Source organism: Paramisgurnus dabryanus, chromosome 21, assembly GCF_030506205.2.
Source record: "Paramisgurnus dabryanus chromosome 21, PD_genome_1.1, whole genome shotgun sequence".
Classification (NCBI taxonomy): Eukaryota; Metazoa; Chordata; class Actinopteri; order Cypriniformes; family Cobitidae; genus Paramisgurnus; species Paramisgurnus dabryanus.
Genome location: NC_133357.1, coordinates 26,937,066 through 26,946,638, shown reverse-complemented (window position 1 = coordinate 26,946,638; position 9,573 = coordinate 26,937,066). Strand labels below are relative to the sequence as shown.

Here is a 9,573-nt window from a genome sequence, read left to right as displayed (position 1 = left end):
ACATTTATATAAAAAAGTGTCTTCAGTGTACAAAAATGCCATTATCTCAGCACATCAAAGGATTTGCATAATTGCTTGTAGATTATTTCTGCATTACCCAGTGTCTTACACAGCCTCCCTCCTTATCCTAAGGGGAAGACGCATTTAAACTACATCCCATAAGTGCGCTACATGCACAAATGTGAGATTGTGGCCTGCAGAAAAATTTGAGTCATGCTGGCAAGATCAGAGTCGTCAGGTCGAGTGCATACGTGCCCTATTACTGAACACACAGTGTCACTGTGGCTAAGAAGTGAAAAGGTTCAAAAACCTCATGCATTGGAAGATTTCTTCAGAAAATTGACCTGATGAAAAACGTGCGATTCACCATTATGTCAGCCGCACTGATGGCGATGGCATAACCTCTACGAGACAACGCGGTCAATCCTCATCACGATCTAAGCATGCACACGAACAGAAGCTGTCAGACCATGTAAGCATCAGGGTCGCCTTCACCAGATGCCTCTGCCTATTGGTCATTGTCCACCGCTCTCGTCTGTGGAAAAGCATTACCACTTTTTGATTCAGTGTTAAGATGCATTCATTGGAATGTGATGGGTTTAGCTGGTTGGCATCAGTCTGATCATCATACAGATTGTCTCAATATACAGTAATGTATACCACTGGATACCACAAAACAGCAAGTTAATGTCTAGATTGAATCATATTATAAAGTGTGTTGGGCTAAACTACATGAACAATATAGCACAGACACTGTCATAAAACTAAAGCAATAAATATATGATTTAAATGATAATGTGGCATTGATCGGCAGTTTAACACAGACATCTCTATCTCCTCAGTGTCGCTCTATTGAACCCAATGACAAGAAGCAGCAATGTTTCTTTCCTCAGTGTCGTCTTCCGGCGGTCACACACTCATGCATGTGTGATAAAGATGTTACGTAACACTCCCGTTCAGTCTTCAAAGAATCGCCGTACAGCAGGAACATGCCACTCTCCAAAGCTTCGGCTGTTACCTCAATACAAGAAAAACTCTCATCTCAAATCACACGTTACTGTTTGTGAAGCTCCTATTCAAAGTATATGATGTTATTTCTTTAACTCTGGGATGCAAGGCATTCATTAGTGAATGGACTGCTAAACGTTTTGTTATCTATTCAGGACATCCGGTCCACTATGAATGATACTCACAACGCCATCAATCCTTCTGCTTCATCGTAAGCACTGGACATACATCTAATTGCCTCAAAAGCTATGATTTAAAACAGACTGTAGATTTATTGTGCTGCAATAACTTTTCTGTTAAAAAATAATAATAAAAAAAATGTGCATGTTGTTTATCACAGTGTCAAGAGTAATTTAACGATGTACACTAGTGTCATGTGCAGCTAGTTATCGCGTGATGACAGTTTTGTTTTTTAGGTTTTAATTCTATACCCATCACAGCTTTATCTGACCTGGTGAGAAATACTGCATGTGTCTGAGGTAAAGTACTGTACAAACCCCTCCAGCTAAATGTTTTTAGTGTGTGTGACACACGGGATAAAAGAAAGACTGTGTTTTCTGCTTGACCGCATGAGGCTCTGTCCTGTGGAAGAAAACTGCAATCGTTTTGAGTCTCTCTACACTGTAAGCACACAACTAATAGAATGTAGTGAATGTATTGACTCTTTGAATTTATTGAAAATATTTATGGGACTGGTTGATAGCTTTTTTAATGGTTTTAATTCATTTTTGTATGTTTTAAAAAAAATAAAAGGTTTTGTATGTAACTTAATTAAAGTTTTTTTTTTTTCAAATAACCCCCCCCCCCTCTCTCTCTTTGGTGCTGTTGCATTGTTATTTCCAAAATGACATATAAATATACATTCTTGAACCATTCTTGTCTTGCCTCTCTACAACCTTTCAAATATCTGGCTGTAATTAAGTGACTGCATATGCCAATTCCATCATTATTTTACCTGATATTTACCTTATTTAAACTTTCGAAGGTTATCAATATACAGTATTTCAGTTGTTTAAAGATTGATATACATTTTTCATTGATATTTAATTTGTAAATTCATGTTTAAATTTTAAATTGTGACTCAAAGCACACTTGGTAATTAACCTTTGATGCATTTTGAATAAAAAAAATTACATTTATAAAGACATACTACTGTCATTAATATATTGATACTATGTACAAACATTACTACAAACTAAACCACCACTGCAGAACTGAAATGGCAGCCCCTGCTATATGTCCTATAACTGCAGTCCTAGAACTGTGGTCCTGAAACTGCAGCCTCCGGTTGTCAGGAATGTACTATAGACCTTTCTCACAACTTCCGTATTTATGACCGGAAATACGCAATCGTTGCGGAAATCTACTTCCTCCGCAGTCAAGGCAATGTAAAAAGCCCTATCTGTTCCATTAATTGATGGTGAAGTTAGACAGAAGTGGATTCAGGCTATCCGGCGAGATTAAGGACCTAACTTTACCATAAGAAAGGGGACCACTTATGTATGCAGCAGACAGTTCACTAAAGACGACTACATTTCAGGGCTCACTGGTCGCCGCTTGCAACCAAATGCTGTCTCTACCAATTTTTCTTGGAACGAGTTCACCTCGACACACAAACTTACGATCACAGACATTAGCAGACAAAAATGTTAACTGATAATGATAGCATCCGGCTAACGTCATTGTTGCTACACACAAGATGTTTACTTGGACAACCATAGGCAGTAATTGAAGGTAATTGGTACCATAATGCTTTATTCAAAGCAGACTCTAATGTTTTAGTAAGGTAGTCCATATCATCTACTGTACATACATTATGTGTAAGTGGACATGTTTATAATGTGTCGTTTTAGTTAACAGTTCAGTAACAGTTAGACTCGCTCTCTACTTTCCTAGAAATTTATGGACAAATTCTTCATGGAAAAAGTTTTCCTCCATTAGTCGTGTCACATCAGCAAATGTCATATTTGGCAAATCCGTTAACGAAGTTGTGTAGACTCTATGATCCATTTTAAACTTGCCCAGGTTTATGTTTTTCTAGTGTGTTGACGCTTGACAGGAACTCCGCTTTCACGACGATTACGTATTTCCGGTTACTGTGAGAAGATCTATTGGCCAACACAGCGACAGCGGTCGGGGAGGGACACAGTGTTACTGATTACAGCTACAACACACTGCGGTTAGATTTATATATTATAGAATTGAGTATATACTATACTAAATATATGCTGTAGTGAAAATTTGTAATTTGGTATGTACCTCTTATATTATTGCTTCCCTACGACAAATCGCTTAATTGTTTCCTAATCTTTGTAAGTTGCTTTGTATAAAAGCGTCTGCTTAATGCTTAAATGTAAATGTTTCAGAGATATTAATTTAGATATGTTTGTTTTTATTGACTCCAGTTTTGGGAGAAGTTTGAGAGCAAGATGTTCAATAGACCTCAGTAAAGGCCACGGGCCATTTTAATTAAAGTGGGAATTACAAAAACTAAAAAAAGTGCACATATTATGCAAAATCGACTGTTACAAGGTGTTTGAACATAAATGTGTGTTGGCAGTGTGTGAACACAACAACCCTACAATGAAAAAAATACACCCTCTGCTTTTTTAATCTCCATTAAACCAAAGCAGTCTCATTAGACATATTGCTTAACTTTTTTTGTTAATGTGACATCACAATGATAAAGCCCAACCCACGGCCACAACTGACTGGATAATTTACCCAAAAGCTTTTCTAAACGTGTTTGTTAGCACATTGTAGCACAGGGCGGTTTACATTTCACGTCTAAAACCGTGCGGAAAACATGACCGTCAGTTGGTTCTTGTCACATGACCTGCGGTGCGCTTGCGGCATTCTGAAAAGTTGAGATGTTTTTAACTCGTTGTGGTGCGGATACACCTGGAAAAAACGAGCGTGCATGTCGCAACCGCGCTGCCTCCATTATGAGCGCATACCACGCACCTACACTGTAAATCCACCCTGATGATCCCACGGTTTCTGCCCGCATCTCGGCATGCCTGAGGGACATCTCCCTCTGGACGAAGGATCACCATCTTCAGCTTAACCTTGCGAAGACAAAACTGCTTGTCATAACTGAACCAAAGATTCAGCACAACCTTTCCATTCAGCTAGGTTCCTCGACCATCACCCTTTCCAGGACGGCCAAAAACCTGGGAGTGGTCATTGATGATCGGCTTAGCTTCATGGAGCATGTTGCCAGCACCGCTCGCTCTTGTAGATTCATCCTCTACAATATTAGGAAAATTAGACCTTTCCTAGATGAGCATGCTACGCAGGTCCTGGTCCAAGCTCTTGTCCTGTCCAGGCTGGAGTACTGCAATGCGCTACTGGTAGGACTTCCAGCCTGCACGACCAAACCCCTACAGATGATTCAGAACGCGGCGGCAAGAGTGGTCTTCAATGAGCCAAAGAGGGCGCACGTCACTCCTCTCTTTGTCAAGTAACACTGTCTTCCTATAGCAGCCCGCATCAAATTTAAGGCTCTGCTCCTGGTCTTTAAAACCACCACTGGGTCAGCACCCCCTTACCTTCACTTACTTATAGAACCTTATGTACCCTCTCAATCACTGCGCTCTGCCACCGAGCGACGGCTTGTGGTACCATCTCAAAAGGGGAAGAAAACACTAGCGCGTACCTTCTCAGGATCTGTTCCACAACTGTGGAATGATCTGCCGGTCATGACACAATCTGCTGACACTGTAGCTGTCTTTAAGACTCGGCTAAAAACCCATCTCTTCCGCCATTACCTCACTTCCTAACTACAAACTTACTTTCTTTAGTTACCTTTCTCATAATCTCTTTCTCAATTTACCTTCCTCTTTATCTATAAAAAAAATTACTAACAAACCCTTGGCTATGTATTTTGTGTTGGACTTGATGAGACTATTTCCAGTGCACTTATGTATTGCTGTTCTTGTGTTGCCATAATTGTTTCTATTGTTTACCTCACTTGTAAGTCGCTTTGGACAAAAGCATCTGCTAAATGACAAAATGTAAATGTAAAACCTAAAAGTTAACTCAACTCAAACCATTTAAGTAAACCGGTTGCATTAGTTTTAAAACACATACATTTGAGTACTGTGAACTTAAACAAATTGAGTATTTAAGTCCACACTACTTAAATATAAGTGCATAATTGCACATGACTCAAGTTCACTACTTAAATGTATGTGTTTTAAAACTTAAATGGTCGAATGCAACCGGTTTACTTAAATGGTTTGAGTTAAGTTAACTGTAAGGTTTTACAGTGTACACTTGAAATAATGAACATGAGCGCGCAAAAGACTCAATATGTGAACCGTCCCTAATGTCCCTAAAAAGATACTATTGTTAGTCCCTCCAGGATTTCACAACTTTTTTAAACAATCAAAATTGACTTAAAAAAAATTTGCGGTTGAAATTTCTTAAAATTTGAAAAAAAAAAAGATTTTTTTCCTTAATAAAATGCTTGCCTATTGAATTATAAGGAAGTTCTCAAGAAATTAAATAATCAAGTAAACAGTCAGTAAAAAAATAAGAAACAGAGAAACAGTAAAGCAGTTTAAATTCCGTCTAAATCCTAAATCATTTGAAATCTTGTTTGAACCATATTTTGAATTTCAGATTTTCAGTGTACTTTAAAGGCGCTCTAAGCGAATCTGTGTGACGTCACTTCTTGTTGACGTTCGAAGTGTTGTCAAACAAAACGGAGCGTAGCTAACTCCTCCTCCCTCTCTCTCACTCTCCCCCTGGCCCCTCCCTCTCCATTACGTGCTTCCTCACACACACTAACCCCCCAAATCCTTCTTGTCATTTATTGGCTGGTGTTTCGTGGTTGTAGGCTGTGCCACTTTTTTGTTGCTGTTTGTGGAGCCTGGGCTGTCTACAGAGACCTAGTTTTTTTACAGTGTGTTCAGGGGACAGTCAGCTAGCAGATAGTGAGGAGATGTTTGCTGTATGAAACAAAAAATGTTTATGGCCTAAAACGCGTGAATTCACTTAGAGCATCTTTAAAGAGCACCAATTATGCTAATAAATTAGCACGTTAGCACGTTATTGTAATATCCCATAGTACATACATGTTATTAAAACTTGAACTAATGCACTGTAAGTCTTATAAATTGCTTACATAACTCACCGATTTCTGCATGTCTGGAAAACGCTCGGATTTAGTTCCTGTCTCCGCCTCCCAAAATGTCTAGTGTATTCGGATTGGTCAGATGACTACTCAACTGTTATTGGTCAACTGCGTTCAGCGTGTGTTTGAAAGGTTACGCCCCTGACTACGCGTGGGTTTTCCGGTTCTGACTGAGAGTCACAGGCAACGTAAAAAAGCGCTATATTTCTCTATAAACGATGGTGTCTGTACTGCCTTACCACTTCGAGCTCGATCCATAGAGTTCAGAATGCCGTTACGATATAAACGATCTCCGTCAATGAACGCGATTGGATTGAACTTTTTTAGGTGTCCTTAGCTCTGCCAGAATGCTAAACGAAGACGAAAATGTGTTGCAAAGACATCCAAAAGGTAATTATAACGTACTACATTACTTTGCAAACTATATGGAAACACCAAATGTAGCACATAGAAAGTATTTTTTGAAATGATTATAAAACTATTTCACTTATTAACATTATTTTACTATAGTAAACTTTATTATAAAAGCCTGCTTACATACTATATTACTGTGCAAACTATATGGAAACACCAAATGTAGCACATAGAAAGTATTTTTTGAAATGATTATAAAACTATTTCACTTATTAACATTATTTTACTATAGTAAACTTTATTATAAAAGACTGTTACATACTATATCACTGTGCAAACTATATGGAAACACCAAATGTAGCACAAAGAAAGTATTAATTGAAATGAATGTTCTACATTATTTTACTATGGTAAACTTTTTTATGAAAGCCTGCTTACTTATAAGTGCTATGTTTTTACTTATTAGGTTTTAAGGAGAATGCAACATGTTCCAGGGCCTCTTACCTGCGTGATTCATCATCCAGGTTTTGCACAAATTGTCTAAATCCCTACACACAGAACATTTATTGTACCGACTATAAGCCTTTGAGGTGCAGGACTAGAGTAAGTTTTATTACATTTTTAAACCAATAACACTAAAGTATCATTATAGTAACAAAGTACCCAAAAGAACAAAAGATGTAACTTTAAAGAAAATATAATAGTCAGTCAAAAGTTTTTTTTATTTATTACAAATATATATTTAAATGTTAAACAATATACAAATAAACATACTTTAGTAACCATATTGTGCTCTTGTTTCAAAAATTGTTCAATTCATTTCTTACAGCTATCTATTCAGATAAATGGCATATCAAAGCCTTGTCAGCTGATGCTATCTAAGACGACACTATAAGGTTATCATCCTGTCGTGTGTTGTTCTCCAGATACGCTTGGAGCTTCCTGATCAGATCGGTCACAATTTTGGCTTTCGATGACCCCTGCACTGAAGATGGCATGCAATCACGTCCTCCTTTGAAGGTCTCTCAAACTGTGATGCCAGGTCCATTGGAATCGGGGTTTCCTTCAGCTTATCTTCAAATACCTCATCAAACACAAGCCTGATCACATCATCCACATAACTGTAGAAATATTGCAGTCAATAAATCTTTTTTTTTGATCATTTATTTCCCTGCTTCATACATTAAGTTTTTAATTATGAATGTATTTGAAATAAAACATTACTGCTTACGGTATGTCATTTGTGTGTTTTGGGAACATAGCCTTGTACTTTCCCTCTCCTGCTTTTGTTACGGCTTGGTGACATTGTAATGGATGGCTGCAAGGTACAAATACCTGTAAAATATAAACAAGCAATTAATTTATTGTAAAAGTAAATACTACTTTATTTAACACAGTTACTAAAATACTTAAATACCTGCACAGCATTCCAATAAATGAGAAAATCAAATTTTTTTTGCTGCAAATCTGAAATCTCAGGCTACGGACAGCAAAGGCATCCACTGATGATGGTGATTGAAACATTGTGAAACGATGCTATTACCTGGGTTCCTATTATTATGCAGAGAAAAAAAACTTTGTCATCATCAGTTATACATCTAAGACTGGTAGTGGTTTCACTAGCTAAATACATCATATGTGTTACATACCTTTGCTCCTCATATGCCAGTCTGACTCCTTGTACTGTGTGTAATGATGTTGCATGTTTGCATACAGTGTAGAAGGATGTGTACAGCTGCGAATCTAAGATATAGACAAATAAAACAAACATGTATTCAGTCAAAAAGACATATTATAACAATAGAGTACAATGACTATAAATCGTTAGACTATTCATTAAAACGTAAATGTATTACATATTACATGGCCCAACATTAGCAACACACATTACGTGTTTACTTCGTTTCAAAATCTAAGAAAGCTTCAAGTAAATACAACAGTAAAATACATATAACTTTAAACAAATCATCTGTACTTAGAGTTTCTTGAGTTTGATCATGAGAACAAATTTTACTGGTAACAGTTTAGCTGGCATTTGTATTTGTATTTAGCTTAGCAACTTAGCAAGTTTGTAAACATGCTAAACCAACATCGATAAAAAAAACGATAGTCTGCATAATTCAACATACACGTGTGTAAATATGGTACGTTGTTTATGAAATACAATATTACAAAACAAGACAATTAGCTTGCAAGCTTAGCTCTACACGCACATTATGTTAATCTCCGGTTACCGGTTACGTAATGTACAGTAAAAGGCAAATAATAAACGTGAATACTTACAGCCTGTGATCCAGAAGTGCACAGTAATCCAATTTTTTAAGAGGAGACGTCGCGCAAATCCAGCTTCGGTTCATGAGAAGCAGTTATTGTGAAAACTCCGTGAACAACTTCTGACTGGATTTTTCCGGAACCGTATTAAACATGATGTCCTCTGTGTAAGTCCATAAAGTGATATTTTGCCCTTGCATCTAAAGAGACAGCGTCTACTCGAGAGATTTAATCGCTTAAACGATGAAACAAGAGTTTGCAAACAGGGTCAAAGCAGGGACTCCCAACCTCCGCCATTTTAGCTCTCTTCTGACTCGGCGCTCCCCACCCCCGTCTTTGAGGGCGTACCCAAGCAAAGCAGAGAGGGCCGAACTATGATAATGTTGGTCTTATCTACGTCACTAATCCCAGGAAGTAAACTGTTGCCTACAATCCGAGTGTTTTTTGTAGTCCTCGAACGTTAGAGACGATAACTCGCGTCATCGTTTTCTTTGAGGTATGTACTTTTTGAATATCGTTAGCATGTACTAATGCACACTTACACACAAAAGGATGTTTAAAAACGTGTATCCCATAATAGGTGCTCTTTAAGACTTACTGCATATAGATTTATTTTAGAAAGCAACACACAGTCATACCAATTATTTTCGGTTAGGTGTTTATAAATGTCTAATTATGCATATCCTACGTCTATATATATTTTTGCAAGACAGGAGCATCATAATAAATAAAAAAAACAATTCTTAAAGAAAATTGCATGTCCAATAAACAGAGTTTTCCATATGTTTGACTCTGACAGA

General features: G+C 37.5%; 1 long non-coding RNA gene across 1 annotated transcript; it reads right to left on the bottom strand.

Moving 5' to 3' along the window:
* Window positions 1–7,482: 7,482 nt before the first annotated feature.
* On the bottom strand, window positions 7,483–9,361 carry LOC135772757 (uncharacterized). Its single transcript, XR_010543252.2, has 5 exons — window positions 8,786–9,361; window positions 8,152–8,245; window positions 7,920–8,053; window positions 7,734–7,837; window positions 7,483–7,623 (listed from the first exon to the last, which is right to left on the bottom strand). It is a non-coding gene; the product is annotated as an uncharacterized lncRNA (long non-coding RNA).
* Window positions 9,362–9,573: the final 212 nt, after the last annotated feature.